The 22340-nt window shown below is 43.6% G+C and overlaps 1 protein-coding gene across 1 annotated transcript in view; it reads right to left on the reverse strand.

Moving 5' to 3' along the window:
• Positions 1-22340, reverse strand: part of LOC144601114 (uncharacterized) — a 552083-nt gene that overhangs the window by 335801 nt on the left and 193942 nt on the right. The window lies entirely within an intron of this gene.

Raw genomic sequence — 22340 nt, forward strand, 5'->3', positions numbered from 1 at the left:
ACGTGCGCAAATAGGTCTTCTTTAAATGGCAGATCGCGGTCGGCATGGACATGATGAGTCGTAGGGCCTGTTTCAATGCTGTATAACAGACCCTATGAGTCCATCAAGAAATATCACGTACCAGGTTTAATGTGAGGTAAAACATGCCCAAACGCGAATGCTCAACAGAGAATAAAGCCAATAGGGATTGTTTGAGTATGAAGAAGTAATTGTTTGTCCAGAGTCCTCAAGAAGTGCATACAGCGGAGAATATAGTTCCCCGTTTCCCACGAATCCTTGGCCTTCACCAGAAACTCAACTAAATCGGACACTTTAGTTCTCTGACTATGAAGTCAGATCAGATGTTGCGTCTCCTAACTCATCAAAGCCTTTCCATGATCTACAAGGTACAAGGCAGGAGTGTGACGGATCATACTCCATTTGCCTGGATGAAACAATTTGAGGCCCAAATCACCACGCTGAACTTTCACCACTGTCCACCCTTCCTGGAGAAAACAGTGCATGTTACTTCCCACAGTGTGGATCTTCCCAACCCACGGCATTGTGGGATATAGATCAACACCATGCAAGTGTAATGGAGAATATCCAACAGCCATGGAATTGCCTGTGATATTCAGAGTCTCCTGAAAACAGGGAATAGATGAATGGTGATATTTTGCAATTAAGAGCCAAACCTGTAATAACTCTTGTCAACAGAACGGCAGACTATTCCTGGGGAGAAAGTGTGACAACCTTTGGAACCAGGCTCTGTGGTCACATGATCGGCATTATGCATATGTATCAACATGGATATTACTGGTGTACATCAGACTCGTCGAGGCTCATTTTCATTCAGCAGTGCATGATATTACAGACAATCTCCCACAAAACCGATATTTCGCAGCTATATCTTGTCATCCCCTTTCCATTCCACATTTGGAGTTGGGGGCGTGGGGTTCAAGAATCAATATGCTCACTAAAGAATAGGATAGCCCAGACCTGCCTCTTTTCGTGTACTTTATATCCCTCCACCTCCAGGTCTTGGAATAGATCACTTGCCGTGATTGCATTTCCCGGAGATAAGATGGGCAGGAAAAGCAGCATCAGAGCAATCGTTGAGGATCCATTTCCATGCGTAGCACGCGAGGGCTCTGATGCAGTTGACCTGATGTAAAAAAAAAGATTATTCCTTAAGGTTACGAATCGCGTTATTCAGAATCAGAAGGAAACGGGAAGCAGAATGAAAGAAACATATGAAACGAATGGGCAGATCATCCACAGATCGACAGGAAATGCTGGAGTAACTCAGCGGGCCAGGCAGCACCTCTTAAGGGAAAGAATGGGTGACGTTTCAGGTCAAGGCCCTTCTTTTCCAATGATCTTTTCCAATCTAATGGGACTTCCCGGATTCAGGGAAGTTTTGTAAAATCAAAAGCCACGCACCAACTACCTCAGCAGCCATTCGTTTTGAAATCCTTGGACGAAGCCATCAAACACGAAGAGTTGTGAACCCTGCTCCCATGCTGTACTCTGTATTATTTCTGATTATAATTTTCCTAAATCCCACCTCCTTTCCAATTTCTGACGTGCGCCCCTTTTTGGGATTTTAGCTACATCCTCTCTGGCGATACCGATATAGGACATCTTTTGAATCCACCTGACATCTTCTGTTTTTTCCCCATTATTAATCCCTACACTCTCAGTAGAAGTAAGTTCTGATGTTTTGCTCAGTGTATGCTTTTCGTGCACACAGAGTGATAGGGTTATATAAAGAAGGTGTTTTCGAACATTTTGGCCGGTGAAGGTATCAACTGTGACCAGGGGATGGACGGTACGAGCAGCAGGTGACCTCGTCTTTGCATTGATCAGTCGTAAAAATATCTACAAAGCTTTCTGCAGCGAACGTATAAGTTGAGTTTATTGAAGAGGCAAGGATTAAAAACCTCAATGAAGTCAGTGGTTATCTTTGGTCGAATATTACCAAGCTTGTGCCTAATGAAATGTCATTATGGGTTTGAACTTTCATCGCGATGCAGATGGCAGCGGCTTTCACCAAGTCAGCATGACATCAGCCCCCTCCGCCCACTCAGCCCACCTGTCAACCTGCGGTATAATTTTACTCAGTGACTCATCCCGTAGTTTTACTCCCTGAAAGATGTCGAGAGCCTCCTTCTATATGAAGCAAGGGGTAAACCCGACTTCATATGTTGCGGTCGGCAGTGTACAGGCAATTAAACAGGCGGGAAATGAAGAATGGAACACGACTGACAATTGCTTGCAATCCCGCCCTTTTTATTTCTTTGCCGGGCGGCTATACCGTTCAACATTAATTAAAGACTGATGACCTTTCAATGCGGCGTCTGCTGAATGCTGACACCGACCTCATTAGATCCAATGGCAGCTGAATGCGGGAATCCGACTAGGCTGGTAACAGGAATAAACATATCCAAAATATACGAAATACACCCATCATAGGCGGCACGGTAGAGCAGCAGTGCAGTTGATGCCTCACAGCGCCAGAGCCCCGCGTCCCGGATTCGATCCTGACCAAGTAGTGCTTGCTTAGACGGGGTTTGTACGTTCTCCCCGTGGCCTGCGAGGAATTTCTCCGAGATCTTCGGTTTACTCCCACACTCCAAGGACGTGCACGTGTAGCAATGTAAAATTGTTCCTGGTGTACGTAGATAGTGTTAATGTGCGGGGATCGCTGGTCGGTGCGTACTAGGTGGGCCGAAGGGCCTATTTCCTGGCTGTATCTCTAAACTGAATTACGTCTTGCTAATTAAGCACTGAGATTTCGAGATTAGACTGTAAAGTTTATGAATTGTGATTTTCATTCCATTTCAACTCTTGGCCACTTGTTTATTACACCGAAATGGAAAAGGTGTGGAGGAGAATATCCTGAACTCAACTCCCCTTTATTAATGGTCGGGGAATAACTTAATCGACGTGAGATCACTGTTTGTACTATAGGGTACGGACAAGTGTGAAGGACTGGTATTAGCTGTAAAACTGTTTTCCAACTCATTGTGTATTCTGGTAGACTGCACCACGTTGAAAGGTGCGCTAAATAAGCATGGCGTAATCACATATCATGATCTCCGAATCCTGATTCGAGGGTCCATGCACAAGCGGCAGGTTGCCGAATGCCATTCACGTCAAATGTAACTCGAGAATGTCGTAAAGAGTGAGAATGTGAGTGAATAGCTTCAGATACAGATGGGGGATGGACAAACAAATTATACATTTTGCACAAAGAGTGAAGTGACACGATGCGGAGGAAACTGTGTAAACGGATTCATAATATAGGAAAGGGTCCCGTTACATGGAGACCTGTTGTGCACAAACACAAGCACAAAGAGCATGAGAGCATGAGAACATAAAGAGCAGATGCAATCCATTACGTCCCCCAAAAAAGTTATGCGAATGAACATGCTGGCTATTCTGAACATTGGCATCCATTAATCTTTCTTGCCTGATCTCCACAGTCATTGATTGCCAGCTTTACCAGCTGCCTGTTTCTTCACGCATGCGGCACGTTGTTACAAATTTCGGAACTACGACCTTTGGTCAAATTGTCCATGCTGACCGAAGTGCCCCATCTGCCCTAGTTCCGCCTTCCAGCGTTTGGCCCATATTGCTTCAACCCTTTCCGATCCACGTACCTGCCTAAATGTCTATTGAATATTGTTATAGTACCTGCCCCAACTACCTTATCTGGCAGCCCGTTCCATTTATCCACCACCATCTGTCGGGAAAAAGTTACTCCTCAGATTCATATGGAATCGTTGCCCTCTCACATTAAACCTATGTCCTTTTATTGTTTATACACTGGGTAAAAGCCACCGTGCGTTTCCCGCTTCTGATGGTATACCGCTTCTGATTTTATACAACAATATAAGATCATAGATACATAGATATATAGACAATAGGTGCAGGATTAGGCCATTAGGCCCTTCGAGACAGCACCGCCATTCAAGGATCATGGCTGATCATCTACAATCTGTACCCCGTTCCTGCCTTCTCCCCATACTCCTTGATTCCGCTAGGTCTAAGTGCTCTGTCTAACTTTATTTTAAATGCATTCAGTGAATTGGCCTCCACTGCCTTCTAAGGCATAGAATTCCACAAATTCGCAACTCTCTTTGTGAATTTATTTCCTCATCTCAGTTCTATATGGTCCACCCCATATTCTTACGCTGTGGCCCCTGGTTCTGAACTCCCCCGATATCGGGAACATGTTTCCTGCATCCAGCGTGTCCAATCACTTAATAATTTTATATGTTTCTACAAGATCCCCTCTCCAGTGAATTCCAGTGTATTCCAGTGAATACAAACACAGTCGCTCCATTGTTTCATCATATGGCAGTCCCGCCATCCTGGGAATTAACCACGTGAATCTACGCTGCCGTCCCTCAATTGTAAGAACGTCCTTCCTCATATTAGGAGACTAAAATTGCACACAATACTCCAGTTATGGTCTCATCGGGGTCATTTTCTACTGCAGAAGGAACTCTTTGCTCCTCTGCTCAACTCCTCCCGTTATGAAGGCCAACATGCCTGTTGTACCTGCATGCATACTTTCAGTGACTTATGTACTAGGGCACCCAGATCTCGTTGTCCTTCCCCTTTTCCTAACCTAACACCATCCAGATAAACTTCAAAGAGCCAGAAGAAAGGTCTCGACCCGAAACGTCACCCATTCCTTCCCTCCAGAGATGCTGGCTGACCCGCTGAGTTACTCCAGCATTTTGTGTCTACCACTCAGATAATAATCTGCCTTCCAGTTCTTGCCACCAAAGTGGATAACTTCACATTTATTCACATTATACTGCATCTGCCATGCATCCCTCAGCCTTCTGCGCTCCAATGAATAAACTCTGAGCCTGCTCAACCTCTCCCTCAGGTCCTCGAGTTCTAGCATTTCCAAATCGTCTATGCATTATTTCCAACTTAATGACGTCCTTCCTGTCGCAGGATGACCAAAACTGAACGCACTATTCCGAATGCTGGCTGCCCAACCTATTGCACAACGGATAAAAATCGCATCTCGGTCGAGGGAACAGATTGGAAAAAGTAGCCCCCAACTCCCCTCCCCCTCCCCCCACCCCCCACATAAAACAAGCCAAAGAACACCGAAAACATACATTTAACACATACAAACATACAACAAAAGAAGGAAGGGACAGACGGTTGGCGAGGCAGCCATTGCTGGCGCCACCCGGTGCCATCTTCATAGCTGCTAGATGATCTATGAATTCTTCCAATTCCATGGCGCTCATCTGTGTGCATTTGTAGAGCAAACGCAGACTTTTACCACGCGTTTGCAACAAATAAGAAAGGCAAAAAGAAAGTTGGCCAGCAACGTAAAAATATATACGAGCATGAAGAAAACCTCACCGAATTTTGGTGTGATCATAGCTGCAGGACGGTTAAGTTTTCTTTTTTAACACAGAATTCACTTGCCTTTCAGAGATGACGACCTAAGCAAATTCCTGGGATAAATTTTGGTTATCAAAAATTACAGCAGGATCTTGATCAAGTGAATTGTAGAATGGCTAACGGAGTTTAATGCTGATAATAGCACGTGTTATGTTTTGGTAAGTTTAACCAGAGCAGAAACCACACATTGAATAACAGACCCCTGGGAGATGTTGTAGAGCAGAGGGACCTAGAAGTGCAGGGACATAGTTATGTGAAAGTTCGACATTGGTAGATAGGGTGGTGATGAAGGCTTAATTACATTGGTCAGAGTATTGAGTATAGAGGTTGTTATGTTGCAGTTGTGCAATAAGTTGGGCAGGCAGCATTCGGAATAGTGCGTTCAGTTTTGGTCATCCTGCCGGACCCTGACGTGAGAGGACGCTGGCGTTGAGTATTCGCCGCTTTTCCGTCAGGATAGTTTGTCTGTTTGTTTCTATGTTAATTGTTTTTGTAAAGCGCTTTGAGCATGTGATAAGGCGCTATATAAAATAAATGGATTATTATTATTATTATTATAGACGATTTGGAAATGCTAGAACTCGAGGACGTGAGGGAGAGGTTGAGCAGGCTCAGAGTTTATTCATTGGAATGCAGAAGGCTGAGGGATGCATGGCAGATGCAGTACAATGTGGATAAATGTGAAGTTATCCACTTTGGTGGCAAGAACTGGAAGGCAGATTATTATCTGAGTGGTAGACACAAAATGCTGGAGTAACTCAGCGGGTCAGCCAGCATCTCTGGAGGGAAGGAATGGGTGACGTTTCGGGTCGAGACCTTTCTTCTGGCTCTTTGAAGTTTATCTGGATGGTGTTAGGTTAGGAAAAGGGGAAGGACAACGAGATCTGGGTGCCCTAGTACATAAGTCACTGAAAGTAAGCATGCAGGTACAACAGGCATGTTGGCCTTAATAACGAGAGGAGTTGAGCAGAGGAGCAAAGAGTTCCTTCTGCAGTAGAAAATGACCCTGATGAGACCATAACTGGAGTATTGTGTGCAATTTTAGTCTCCTAATATGAGGAAGGACGTTCTTACAATTGAGGGACGGCAGCGTAGATTCACGTGGTTAATTCCTGGGATGGCGGGACTGCCATATGATGAAACAATGGAGCGACTGTGTTTGTATTCACTGGAATTTAGAAGGATGAGAGGAGATCTTGTAGAAACATATAAAAGTATTAAGTGATTGGACACGCTACATGCAGGAAACATGTTCCCGATATCGGGGGAGTCCAGAACCAGGGGCCACAGCTTAAGAATATGGGGTAGACCATATAGAACTGAGATGAGGAAATAAATTCACAAAGAGAGTTGCGAATTTGTGGAATTCTATGCCTCAGAAGGCAGTGGAGGCCGATTCACTGAATGCATTTAAAATAAAGTTAGACAGAGCGGAATCAAGGAGTATGGGGAGAGGGCAGGAACGGGGTACAGATTGTAGATGATCAGCCATGATCCTTGAATGGCGGTGCGGTCTCGAAGGGCCTAATGGCCTACTCCTGCACGGTGGCTTTTACCCAGTGTATAAACAATAAAAGGACATAGGTTTAATGTGAGAGGGCAACGATTCCATAGGAATCTGAGGAGTAACTTTTTCCCGACAGATGGTGGTAGATAAATGGAACGGGCTGCCAGATAAGGTAGTTGGGGCAGGTACTATAACAACATTCAAAAGACATTTAGGCAGGTACGTGGATCGGAAAGGGTTGAAGCAATATGGGCCAAACGCTGGAAGGGGGAACTAGGGTAGATGGGGCACCTCGGTCCGCATGGACAATTTGACCAAAGGTCGTAATTCCAAAATTTGTAACAACATGCCGCATGCGTGAAGAAACAGGCAGCTGGTAAAGCTGGCAATCAATGACTGTGGAGATCAGGCAAGAAAGATTAATGGATGCCAATGTTCAGAATAGCCAGCATGTTCATTCGCAAACTTTTTGGGGGGACGTAATGGATTGCATCTGCTCTTTATGTTCTCATGCTCTTTGTGCTTGTGTTTTTGTGCACAACAGGTCTCCATGTAACGGGACCCTTTCCTATATTATGAATCCGTTCACACAGTTTCCTCCGCATCGTGTCACTTCACTCTTTGTGCAAAATGTATAATTTGTTTGTCCATCCCCCATCTGTATCTGAAGCTATTCACTCACATTCTCACTCTTTACGACATTCTCGAGTTACATTTGACGTGAATGGCATTCGGCAACCTGCCGCTTGTGAATGGACCTTCGAATCAGGATTCGGAGATCATGATATGTGATTACGCCATGCTTATTAGCGCACCTTTCAACGTGGTGTAGTCTACCAGAATACACAAAGAGTTGGAAAACAGTTTTACAGCTAAAACCAGTCCTTCACACTTGTCCGTACCCTGTAGTACAAACAGTGATCTCACGTCGATTAAGTTATTCCCTGACCATTAATAAAGGGGAGTTGAGTTCAGGATATTCTCCTCCGCACCTTTTCCATTTCGGTGTAATAAACAAGTGGCCAAGAGTTGAAATGGAATGAAAATCGCAATTCATAAACTTTACAGTCTAATCTCGAAATCTCAGTGCTTAATTAGCAAGACGTAGTTCAGTTTAGAGATACAGCCGGGAAATAGGCCCTTCGGCCCACCGAGTACGCACCGACCAGCGATCCCCACACATTAACACTATCTACATACACCAGGACGTGCACGTCCTTGGAATGTGGGAGTAAACCGAAGATCTCGGAGAAATTCCTCGCAGGCCACGGGGAGAACGTACAAACCCCGTCTAAGCAAGCACTACTTGGTCAGGATCGAATCCGGGACGCGGGGCTCTGGCGCTGTGAGGCATCAACTGCACCGCTGCTCTACCGTGCCGCCTATGATGGGTGTATTTCGTATATTTTGGATATGTTTATTCCTGTTACCAGCCTAGTCGGATTCCCGCATTCAGCTGCCATTAGAACTAATGAGGTCGGTGTCAGCATTCAGCAGACGCCGCATTGAAAGGTCATCAGTCTTTGATTAATGTGGAACGGTATAGCCGCCCAGCAAAGAAATAAAAAGGGCTGGGTTACAAGCAAGTGTCAGTCGCGTTCCATTCTTCATTTCCCGCCTGTTTAATTGCCCACCTGTAGTACACTGCCGACCGCAACATATGAAGTCGGGTTTATCCCTTGCTTCATATAGAAGGAGGCTCTCGATATCTTTCAGGAAGTAAAACTACGGTATGAGTCACTGAGTAAAATTATACCGCAGGTTGACAGGTGGGCTGAGTGGGCGGAGGGGGTTGATGTCATGCTGACTTGGTGAAAGCCGCTGCCATCTGCATCGCGATGAAAGTTCAAACCCATAATGACATTCATTAGGCACAAGCTTGGTAATATTCGACCAAAGATAACCACTGACTTCATTGAGGTTTTTAATCCTTGCCTCTTCAATAAACTTAACTTACACGCTAGCCGTAGAAAGCTTTGTAGATATTTTTATGACTGATCAATGCAAAGACGAGGTCACCTGCTGCTCGTACCGTCCATCCCCTGGTCACAGTTTATACCTTCACCGGCCAAAATGTTCGAAAACACCTTCTTTATATAACTCTATCACTCTGTGTGCACGAAAAGCAAAACATCACAACTTACTTCTACTGAGAGTGTAGGAATTAATAATGGCGAAAAACAGAAGATGTTAGGTGAATTCAAAAGATGTCCTATATCGGTTTCGCCAGAGAGGATGTAGCTAAAATCCCAAAAACAGAAATTGGAAAGGAGGTGGGATTTAGGAAAATTATAATTAGAAATAATACAGAGTACAGTATAGGAGCAGGGTTCACAACTCTTCCTGTTTGATGGCTTCGTGCAAGGATTTCAAAACGAATGGCTGCTGAGGTAGTTGGTACGTGGCTTTTGATTTTACAAATCTTCCCTGAATGCGGGAAGTCCCATTAGATTGGAAAATGGGAAATATGACAGGATGCCCAGGTTTTCTCCAACAGTGGCAATGCCCAGCTGACGATCCCAATTGATTTTCTGATCAAAGCAAACTCCATGGTTTTATGGTGCTGAACGCAGTAAGGCAGTGCCGTCAGATGGACTCTTTGGACGGTTCCGCGGTTGGACTCTTTTTTTAGAAGTGATCGTTTGTGTGGCAATTTCCAGCGCACGAGTTAGATGGCATTTTTAGGTCCGTGCCTGAGTATCCATGAACTCTAACTGCAAGCTGCCCTGGACTGCTTCATTCTCCGAGGAGTGACGAATGGAATCACACATGTTGTCACATCGGCATTACTACAATGACAGTACTGTGAACGTACTGGAGATGGTATAGAATGTATCTGGACAACATAAGCTCGTCAATGTCGTCAGATAAATAGCGTCTTCTTTTCGACTTCATAACTTAATTTTCATTTACCTTGTGCTGTTACAACCACATGACCCTCGTTCGGATGCCCAATGTACATTTTTCATTTCACTGCACAACTGGTTCACCTGTTGGCTAAGCAACTGACAACACAGAATCGAATCTTTTGATTGTCACGAATATACACTTAAATTGGCAAGGCAGAGACGGATATGGTCCTAATGCCAGAAAATTGGATTAATATTTATATGTGCAAAACGTTGGCATGGACGCGTGGGGCTGACGAGGTTGGCCCTGTGTTGTACAACTCTGTGACTGCATTTAAAGGAATTGTGCGCACACAATGACATATAGTCCTCTTACTCCATTCCTTTAAACATTCAAACAGATGCCAGGAGCTCAACACTGGAAAATGAATTAAGGCAAAAATAAAAGGCTCTTTGCAGGAGCAAGGGGGCACGACAAAAGCAAATCCGCTAAAGTAAACGTCATATTCCTTTTCTCCAGAGATGCTGTCTGACCCGCTGAGTAACTGCAGCTTTTTATTGTGTCTATCTAAAGTTTGTACTGTCTGCTGTGTTTGATTGCATCATCTGGACTGCTTTAATTTCGCTGTACTTTGTGTAGTGACAATAAAGGTTTTTTACATTTTACATTTTTACATTTACAAGTTAAGGAGACATCTTTAATGTGAAGGTAAGCAAAATGTTATTAAATTCCAAACCTCCAATATCAAGGCAGAGGATATTTCTGAACATCTGCACAAATACATTTTAACTGTCCTCGGGGACGGGCACAATGACGTTGTATTTGTTATTCAGGACTAAGAATATGTAGTAAACATAGTTCAGGTATCTTGGATCATTGAAAGGGACTAAATCACAAGGCCGTAGTTACATTCATTCCAGGATTTTAAAAGAAAAAAGGTAGGTGATAGCATAGGCCCTGGTTTACTTTTCAATGCTTCTTTCGCAATTGCTGTTATCCCAGTTAACTGAAATCGTACTGACGTGGTGCCTTTGTTTAAATTGACAGAAATAGTTTAGAAGCATGATTTTAGGGCAACTGCCCCTTCTCTATTGTCAGCAATACGAGGGAGGTAGTTATTGACTTCAGGAAACATGGCGGAGGTGGGGGGGGGGGGGGGGGGAGGGGGAGGTACACGGCCCAGTCAGAAACTGCGGAAGTAGATATTGTTAAGAGCTTCAAGCTCCTACCAGCCACAATTTGCTGCGGCCCAAACATATTGAGGCTACGGCCAAGAAATCACATCATCGCCTCGCTTCCTCCGAAGATTAAGGAAACTCAACATGTCTCCAACGATTCTCACCAACGTAGTTTTAAGTTTATATTTATCATCGACCCGAGTACCGTGAATTGAAAGAGTTGTTTTTCATGCTATCCCATCAGATCAAATAATACTTATACGGTACTTAAATGCCATCAAGTCAAACACAAGTATATTAGATAGAGCAACTTGGAAGGTACGGAGTACTGAATATTGATCTCAGCATTATACCCCATCAGTTCCATAGACAAAATTCAATGTCCGCTATGCGTTGTAGGTGAACGTGACAGTCCACTGTCTTACGGAAGGACTGATCAGAAGCCTGGTAACGGAGACGAAGAAGTTGTTCTTGTGTTTGATGGTGGGCGCATTCAAGTTTCTATCCACTCTATTCGCATCAGCTCTATCTAAGACCGTTAAAAAAAAATCAGAGTTGTGGATGTAACCCATTTTATCACAGTCTTCCCCTTTCCCCTACTAATTCCATCTACATTACTCATTGCCTCGGGAATACAGCCAACATAATCAATGACCATGTATACCTCTGTCATTTCCTTTTTATTCCTCTCCCATTTGCAGGAAATACAAAAGTATAAAAGTACGTAGCGCCAGATTCTGAGACAGCTTCTTCTACGTTGTTGTCAGAATGCCCAATGAGCTAATGGTGTACTCCAGACCTCTCAACCTACCCCATTGTAGCCCTTACAATGTTTTCATCTGCGCTTTCTCTTCAGGTGTAAGACTATAACACTAATATTACATGCAGCACTTTTGTATTTTCCCTTCATTCTGCCTGTTGAACATAAGCATGACATGCTAGTGCACATAGAATCATAGAGTGAAAGAGTGATACATTGTGGAAACAGGCCCTTCTGCCCAACTTGCCCACACCGGCCAACATATCTCAACAATACAAGTCCAGGTTGCCTGCGTTTGGTCCATATCTCTCCAAACCTGCCCTACTTATGTACCTGTTTAACTGTTTCTTAAACGTTGTGGTAGTCCCAGGTTTAACTACCTCCTCTGGCAGCTTGTTCCTTATATCCACCACCCTTTGTGTACAAAAGTCACCCCTCAGCTTTCTATAAAATCTTTTCCCCTTCACCTTAAACCTATGTCTTTTCCCCTTCACCTTAAACCTAAACCTGGTCCTCGAATCGCCTACGCTGGGCAAGAGACTGTGCATCGTCCCCATCTTTTCGTCACAAGATTTTACACACCTCCATGAGACCACCCCTCATCCTCCTGCGCTCCAAGGAATAGAGTCCCAGCCTACTCAACCTCTCCCTTTCGCTCAGACCGTCTAGTCCTGGCAACATTGTCGTAAATCTTCGCTGTTCCCTTTCCAGCTTGACAAAATCTTTCCGATAACACGGTTCCCAGAACTGAAAACAATACTCTAATTGCGGTCTGACCAACGTCTTATACAACAGCAGCATGACTTCCCAACTTCTCTACTCAATACTCTGACTGATGAAGGCAAATGTGCCAAAAGTGCTTTTGACCACCTTATCTACCTGTGACTCGACCTTCAAGGTACCATGCAACTGCACTCCTAGTTCCCTCTGCTCTACTACACTCTCCAGAGCCCTACCATTCACTGTGTCGGTGCTACCCATGTTAGACTTTCTAAAATGCAACACCTCACATTTCTCTGTGTTAAATTCCATCAACCACTCTTCAACCCACCTGGCCAATCGATCAAGATCCTGCTGCAATTTTTCCACAACCATCTTCACTATGTGCAAAACTACCCATTTTTGTATTATCAGCAAATTGTTGATCTTGCCATGCATATTCTCATCCAAATCATTGATGCAGATGACAAACAGTGACGAGCCTAGCACCGAACTCTGAGGCACACCACTGGTTACAGTCCTGCAGTTTAATATGATCTCACTGGATAGCATGCAATCAAAGGTTTCACTGTTCCTCGCTGCAATTATAAACCAATACAATACGAATACCAAAAGGATGAACTGAGAAACTCACCCTAACGTTGATGGTAAGCAACGTGGTGGAAATGAGTTAGAACAGCATTCAGCGAGCTATATATCAATGGCCCTCAAATGGATTTGTCAAGGAAAATTCATGTCCGAATATGTTAAGTTTCTGATAGGCACCACACACTGACTAATGCAACTGGATGGATGCATTCATAGAAATATAGAAACATAGAAAATAGGTGCCATTCGGCCCGTCGAGCCTGCACCGCCATTCAATATGATCATGGCTGATCATCCAGCTCAGTAGCCTGTACCTGCCTTCTCTCCATACCCCCTGATCCCTTTAGCAAAAAGGGCCACATCTAACTCCCTCTTAAATATAGCCAATGAACTGGCCTCAACTACCTTCTGTGGCAGAGAATTCCACAGACTCACCACTCTCTGTGTGAAGAAATGTTTTCTCATCTCGGTCCTAAAAGACTTCCCCCTTATCCTTAAGCTGTGACCCCTGGTTCTGGACTCCCCCAACATCGGGAACAATCTTCCCGCATCTAGCCTCTCCAACCCCTTAAGAATTTTATATGTTTCTATAAGATCCCCCCTCAGTCTTCTAAATTCCAGCGAGTACAAGCCCAGTCTATCCAGTCTTTCCTCATATGAAAGTCCCGCCATCCCAGGGATCAATCTGGTGCACCTTCTCTGTACTCCCTCTAAGGCAAGAACGTATTTCCTCAGGTTAGGAGACCAAAACTGCACACAATACTCCAGGTGCGGTCTCACCAAGGCCCTGTACAACTGCAGCAGAACCTCCCTGCTCCTAAACTCAAATCCTCTTGCTATGAATGCCAACATACCATTCGCTTTCTTCACTGCCTGCTGCACCTGCATGCTTGCTTTCAATGACTGGTGCACCATGACACCCAGGTCACGTTGCATCTCCCCTTCTCCCAATCGGACACCATTCAGGTAATACTCTGCTTTCCTGTTCATGCCGCCAAAGTGGATAACCTCACATTTATCCACATTATATTGCATCTGCCATGCATTTGCCCACTCGCCTAATCTATCCAAGTCACTCTGCAGCCTCCTAGCATTCTCCTCGCAGCTAACACTGCCACCCAGCTTCGTGTCATCCGCAAACTTAGAGATGTTGCATTCAAATCCCTCGTCCAAATCATTAATATACACTGTAAATAACTGGGGTCCCAGCACTGAGCCTTGTGGTACCCCACTAGTCACTGCCTGCCATTCCGAAAAGGACCCGTTTATTCCTACTCTTTGCTTCCTGTCCGCCAACCAGTTTTCTATCCACCTCAACACTGAACCCTCAATACCATGTGCTTTAAGTTTGTACACCAATCTCCTATGTGGGACCTTGTCGAAGGCCTTCTGAAAATCCAGATATAACACATCGACTGGTTCTCCCTTATCCACTCTACTAGTTACATCCTCGAAAAATTCTATAAGATTCGTCAGACATGATTTGCCTTTGGTAAATCCATGCTGACTTTGTCCGATGATTTCACCACTTTCCAAATGTGATGCTATCACATCTTTAATAACTGACTCTAGCATTTTCCTCACTACCGATGTTAGGCTAACTGGTCTATAATTCCCCGTTTTCTCTCTCCCTCCCTTTTTAAAAAGTGGGGTTACATTAGCTACCCTCCAATCCGCAGGAACTACTCCAGAATCTAAAGAGTTTTGAAAAATTATCACTAATGCATCCACTATTTCTGAGGCTACTTCCTTAAGCACTCTGGGATGCAGCCTATCTGGCCCTGGGGATTTATCTGCCTTTAATCCATTTAATTTACCTAACACCACTTCCCGACTAACCTGGATTTCCCTCAGTTCCTCCATCTCTTTAGACCCCCGGTCCCCCGCTATTTCCGGCAGACGGTTTATGTCTTCCTTAGTGAAGACAGAACCAAAGTATTTGTTCAATTGGTCTGCCATCTCCTTGTTCCCTATGATCAATTCACCTGTTTCCGACTGCAAGGGACCTACATTTGTCTTAACTAATCTTTTTCTCTTGACATATCTATAAAAGCTTTTGCAGTCCGTTTTTATGTTCCTTGCCAGTTTTCCCTCAATCTATTTTCCCTTTCCTAATTAAGCCATTTGTCCTCCTCTGCTGGACTCTGAATTTCTCCCAGTCCTCTGGTATGCTACTTTTTCTGGCTAATCTGTATGCTTCATCTTTTGTTTTAATACTATCCTTGATTTCCCTTGTTAGCCACGGATGCACTACCTTTCCTGGTTTGTTCTTTTGCCAAACTAGGATGAACACTTGTTGTAGTTCATCCATGCGACCTTTAAATGCCTTCCATTGCATGTCCACCGTCAACCCTTTCAGCATCAATCGCCAGTCTATCTTGGACAATTCACGCCTCATACCCTCAAAGTTACCTTTCTTTAAGTTCAGAACACTTGTTTCTGTATTGACTTTGTCACTCTCCATCCTAATGAAGAACTCTACCATACTATGATCACTCTTGCCCAAGGGGCCTCGCACAACAAGACTGCTAACTAACCCTTCATTACTCAATACCCAGTCTAGAATGGCGTGTTCTCTCGTTGGTTCCTCCACATGTTGGTTTAGAAAACCATCTCTCAAACATTCCAAGAAATCCTCTTCCTCAGCACCCCTGCCAGTTTGGTTCACCCAATCTATATGTAGATTGAAGTCACCCATTATAACTGCTGCCCCTTTAGTGCACGCATTTCTAATTTCCTGCTTGATGCCATCCCCAACCTCACTACTGCTGTTAGGTGGCCTGTACACAACTCCCACTAGCGTTTTCTGCCCCTTAGTGTTTCGTAGCTCTACCCATATCGATTCCACTTCCTCCAAACTAATGTCCTGCTTTAATCTCCTCTCTAACCAGTAACGCTACCCCACCTCCTTTTCCTTTCTGTCTATCCCGCCTGAATATAGAATATCCCTGGATGTTGAGCTCCCAGCCTTGGTCACCCTGGAGCCATGTCTCCGTAATCCCAACTATATCATAATCATTAATAACTATCTCCACATTTAATTCATCCACCTTATTACGTATACTCCTTGCATTGAGACACAAAGCCTTCAGGCTTGTTTTTACAACTCTCTTACCCCTTATACAATTATGTTGAAAAGTGGCCCTTTTTGATTTTTGCCCTGGATTTGTCTGCCTGCCACTTTTACTTTTCACCTTGCTACCTGTTGCTTCTACCCTCATTTTACACCCTGGATCTTGTATGAACATGGATCTTGTATGAACATTTGGAAAATTCCTTTGTGGCAGATCGATCAAGAAAATTGTCGATATTCGAAAAAGCAGAAAGTTAAATTAAAAACCGGCTCACCGGCAGAACGGAATAGTGAACTGGAAAGTCTCTGACCGGAAAGTGAATGGAACTGAGTCGCTGGTCTCTTGGAGCTGGTCTATTGGAATGTGTGATAAACATGTTTTAGTTTTTAGTTTTAGAGAAACAGCGCGAAAATAGGCCCTTCGGCCCACCGAGCTGCGATCCCAGCATATTAACACTTTCCTACACGCACCCCAGGGACAATTTACATTTATATCAAGACAATTAACCTATAAACCTGTGCGTCTTTGGAGTGTGGGAGGAAGCCGAAGATTTCGGAAAAGTCCACGCGGTCACTGACAACACCCGTAGTCGGGATCGAACGCGGATCTCTGGCGCTGAAAGCGCAGTAAGGCACCAAGTAATTTGGATTTGGATGCAATCGTTACATTGAAGAAGATTACAAGTTATGTTAAGTGTGATTTGGTCGATGATGTGTAAAAACGTATTTGCAGACGATCGGAGGGTGATTGGGAATAAAATGCAACCCAGGGAAACAAAAGGTTTATTCTTTTCAACGGCTGGTCTCATGGTCAAGCAGGATTTGTTTCCACTCCATTTTGTGTATGCGTGCGTGTGAATGTCTCTGTGTGTGCGTGTGTGCGTGAGTGTGGTGACAGATCAAGTCTGTACATGAACCCGATCTGTAATGCAGATGGGAAAGAGGTCCCGGGGGATGCGGGATATTTTGTGACGGGATGCATTTGAACTGCTTTTATTTTGGACTTCAGTGGGCTTCCGTGAAGAGTAAACTTAGTTAACATCCCCAGCCATATAGGAGTCAATGACTTAGCTATAAATGAGATACACCATGGATCCTCAAGCCTATAAACACAATTTTAAGGCTCTTCTAAAATATTAACCACACTTATGGTTAATTTTAAACAAAATTGCCTCAGAACAATTAATTTTTAAATCATTGTTTTAACCTTTTCTGAAAACATTGTAACCAGCAATGTGAAGCTTCTAAGCCTGCCCTTTATAAATTATGTTTTAGTAATATCTAAATCGTGTCCCAGTACCCCTGCGCATCTGCATTCTTCACTAATCTCTGTAATAAGGTATACGACCCAGTTTCATAGCGCAACAAATAGTGATTATGATTTATGTCACCAATGCAAAGCAATTCAGTATATACTGGATTTATAGTATACTACAGAAAGAAAATTGAGTTAGAGACATTCGGGCAATTTCAAAGAACTAGATATTGATTAGAAACAGCCAATCGATGTTGTTGTTTCGCATTGCAAAAAAAAATCTTGGGGTCCGCCCCATGCCATTTTTGGGGAAGGTTTCGTCTTACAACGGAACTAAAACAAGGAAATGGCTCATTCACGAAAAGTAATTGGGGGAACCTTTTCAGAAATTGACAATGCTCAGCTCCTCATCTCACTCATTACCCAGTGGAGGCTCCACAATTCATGACCTCGCCGCCAAACGAGAACAAAGTGCTGAAACAGATATTTCCAAAGTTATTCAACCTTCACCCAGAGAGTTGTGAATTTGTGGAATTCTCTGCCACAGAAGGCAGTGGAGGCCAATTCACTGGAAGAATTTAAAAGAGAGTTAGATATAGCTCTTGGTCCTAGCAGAATCAGAGGGGTATGGGGAGAAGGCAGGCACGGGGTAATGATTGTGGATGATCAGCCATGATCACAATGAATGGCGGTGATGGCTCGAAGGGAGGAATCGCGTCCTCCTGCATTTATTTTCTTTGTTTCCATGTTTCTATGTTTCACATATCGCTTCGTTTGAAGTCATTGAACTTTAATCTCTTTGGGAAGTATGCATTCCAAATTATATTTGAGATAGCAGGGACAGACTCCAAAACTTACGGTTACTGGAATTTAGAAGTTTGAGAGGGGATCTTATAGAAACGTATAATTGTTTAAGGGATTGGACAGGCTAAATTCAGGAAAATTGTTCCCGATGTTGGGGGAGTCCAGAACCAGCGTTCACAGTTTAAGAATAAGGCGTAGGCTATTTAGGACTGAGATGAGGAAAAACCTTTTCACCCAGAGAGTTGTGAATCAATGGAATTCTCTGCCAGAGAATGCAGTGGAGGTCAATTCACTGGATGTTTTCAAGAGAGAGTTACATAGAGCTCTTGGGCTTAAGGAATCAAGGGGTCTAGGGAGAAAGCTGGAACGGGGTACTGATTTTGAATGATTAGTCATGATCATAGAAACATCGAATATATGTGCAGGAGCAGGCCATTCGATCCTTCGAGCAAGCACCGCCATTCAATATCTTCATGGCTGATCATCCAAAATCAGTACCCGTTACGGCTTTTTCGACATATCCCACGATCCCTTGAGCTAATCTAACTCTCCCCTGAAATTTTTTTTCCTCCTCACAATCCTAAATGGCCTACCCCTTTTTGTTAAACTGTGACCCATCGTTCTGGACTCCACCAACATCGGGAACATATTTCCTGCATCTTCCCTGTCCAATCATCTAAGATTTAAAAAACAATGTTTCTATAAAATCCCCTCGCGTCCTTCTAAATTCAGGCGAGTACAAGCCCAGTCGATCCATTCTTTCATCATACGTCAGTCCGGCCACCCCGGCAATTAACTGGTGAACCTACGCTGCACTCCCTCAATAGCAATAATGTCCTTCCTCAAATTTGGAGACCAAAATTGCCCACAATACTCCAGCTGCGGAGTATTCAGCTGGGGACTCCAGCTGAAGACCCTGTACAAATGCAGTAGGACCTCCTTGCTCCTAAACTTAAATTCTCTCGCAATGAAAGCCAACATTAGCTTTCTTCGCTGCCTGCTGTAACTGCATGCTTACTTTCAGTGACAGATGTACAAGCACACACAGGTCTAGTTGCACCTCCCCGTCTCCTAATCTGACACAATTCAGATAATAATCTGTCTTCCTGTTTGATTCATATTGAATAACGATGCAGGCTCGAAGGGCCAAATGGCCTACTCCTGCACCTATTGTTTGTGTTTCTATGTTTTTATGCTACATTCCATCATACAATATTTCAGGAAGAATGGACTATCAAAACGATTTACCTAGCATTACAATCAGATTAATTTGGAGAGAAGATCATCATAAGATCATGAGGTATAGGAGTAGAATTAGGTCATTCAGCCCATCAAGTCTACTTCACCATTCAATCATGGCTGATCTATCTCTCTCTCCTAAACCCGTTCTCCTGCCTTCTTCACATAACCTCTGACACGTACTAATCAAGAATCTATCGATCTCCGCCTTAAATATATCCGCTGACTTTGCCTCCACAGCCGCATGTGGCAAAGAATTCACAGATTCACCACTCTATGGCTAAAATATTTCCTCCTCATCTCCTTCTTCAAAGAACGTCCTTTAATTATGAGGCTTGGACCTCTCGTCCTGGGCTCTTCCAGTAGTGGAAACATCCTCTCCACACCCACTCGACATCCAAGCCTATCCTTATTCTGATGTTTCAATGAGGACCCCGCTAATTCTTCTGAACTCCAGCGAATCTAGGCCCAGTGCCGTAAACGCTCATCAGATGTTAACCTACTAATTCCTGGGATCATTCTTGTAAACCTCCTGTGGACCGTCTTCAGAGCCAGCACATCCTTCTTCAGATATGGTGCCCAAAATTGCTCACATTATTCCAAATGTGGCCCGACTAGCGCCTTCTAGAGCTTCAGCATTACACCTCTGTTTTTGTACATCATTACTCTCGAAATAAATGCTAGCATTTGGTTTGCTTTGCACCTCCGATTACTGGATTCTCTCTCCATTTCCTACTACCAAAATGCAGGACTCCACACTTTGCTACACTATATTTCATTTGCCACTTCTCTGCACACTCTCTCAAACTATCCCAGTCCTTCTGCAGAGTCCCTGCTTTTCTGTACACTACCTGACCCTCCACCTATTTTCATATCATCCGCAAAACAGGCCCTGAAACCTTCAATCCCCTCATCCAAATCATTAATATACAACGTGAAGAGCAGCTCTCCACCGAGTCCCGCGGAACTCCGCTAGTCGCTGGCAGCCAACCAGAAAAATCACCCTTTATTGCCACTCTTTGCCTTCTGCCATCCAGCTAACCTGATATCCATGCTAGTATCTGCCCTTTCAATCCATGGGCTCTCATCTTCCACAGCAGCCTCCCAAGTGGCACCTTATCAAGGGCTTTCTGAAAATCTAGCTATTCAACATCTACCGACTCTCCTGTGTCTGTTATTCCTTTATTAAATAATGCCAATTTTGCTATTATTTTTCTTGGCAAACAGCGGCGCATAGAGCAATTTGGAAGATTAATTTTGTGTCTACAGTTCTTGTGCCCATCTCATAAGACATCTGATCAATCCAATAACAGTAAAAGGTCTTCGCACATAAACAGTCCAAACAAAATGTGCAGCACAACCTTTCAAATAGCGACTTTTTTTGTTTTAACTATTATGTCCCAGATCACGATGAGGCAAGACGGCCAGGTGGTAGAATTGGGCCAGTGTTCAGTTACGGCTCAACAATCACCATTCATTCGTACAGCTGGGCGTTATTTTGCGAGAAACCAAAATAATATGATCTGTTAGGTACAGCATAATAGACCGTTATTTGTTTTAAATGATTTATATTAAACTACTTATTAACAACGCTTGCTGTCCATTTACCAACCCATCACACAGTATTTGAATTATTGGATACATGCTAATTATATATTTTTCAGAAATAGTTTATTTTCTATCCTTAGTTCCTGCAGGCACAAAACTATGATTATGTAAATCTGGGGTGAACCCACCCCCTATCAAACAGTTTCACATCACAAAAAAAATCAACCTAACATTGTTGAACCATGCAAGCCTGAAGTGGAGCAGGAAACAACAAAATGTGCAAGATATTGATAAGAAGGGCAAAATCTCCCACAAGCTCGTTGTGATTAATAATTGTACAATAAGTACAGAATTTCTGCACCATTTTATGAGGCTGAGAAGTGGTTCTAAAATGTTGTGGCACAAACCTGCAAACTCGGTGAATATATTCCAAAGTTGTTAACAGCAAGAGGTGCACAGGTTGTTCGCGAAATTTACGGGTTGTTACGTTTTATTAACTCACGCGTTGAATAGAAATAATGGAGACTTTATCAAATTATAATGCTAATCACATCACGTATATCCCACACAACTGAAATTCTGCCGTGAGAAACGAACATTGCGGACCACCTCTTGCACTACCATCCTCATTCTTTCCTATTTGTGTTTATATACAAGAAGGCAGGTACAGGTTACTGAGCTGGATGATCAGCCATGATCATATTGAATGGCGGTGCAGGCTCGAAGGGCCGAATGGCCTACCCCTGCACCTATTTTCTATGTTTCTATGTACTAATGTCGTGTGCTTTTGCCGCCTCTTTCCTTTTTCTGCCTTAGAGATGTTTGTGTATTTCGTGTATAATGTACGGTTTCACGTGTTTGTCTGAGACCATTTGCCCGTGATACTGCTGCGAGCAACATTATGATTGTATACGTATCCTGTACTGATTGAGAATGATCAGCCATGATCACATTGAATGGCGGTGCTGGCTCGAAGGGCCGAATGGCCTACTCCTGCACCTATTGTCTATTGTCTACCGTACTTAACAAGAGAGAAAAACACACGTAACTTGAAGGTGATGCTGCTGTGCGTCACAGTACTTATGACAATAAATGTGACTTGAATTGACATGAAGGGAATGCTTAGCATTGCCACGAAAACATAATCAATGCATGAAAAATAATTGGTGGAACTATGTTTTCCTTCAAGCCCGCTTAAGCATTCACGAGATATTGGTTGATCTGAACTTGGCCTCAGTACTTTCCTGTCTGATGACCAGAATCTTAGAAACTGAGTTGAGGAAGGACCAGGTGGAGTTTGGATTGTTCTTCAGTCGATAACAGAGACGAACGAGGCATTTAATAAAAGTGTTCAGTTACATGATCTTTTGATTGAAAAGCTAAAAAAAACACAGTTT

This window comes from Rhinoraja longicauda, chromosome 16 (assembly GCF_053455715.1).
Source record: "Rhinoraja longicauda isolate Sanriku21f chromosome 16, sRhiLon1.1, whole genome shotgun sequence".
Taxonomy (NCBI): Eukaryota; Metazoa; Chordata; class Chondrichthyes; order Rajiformes; family Arhynchobatidae; genus Rhinoraja; species Rhinoraja longicauda.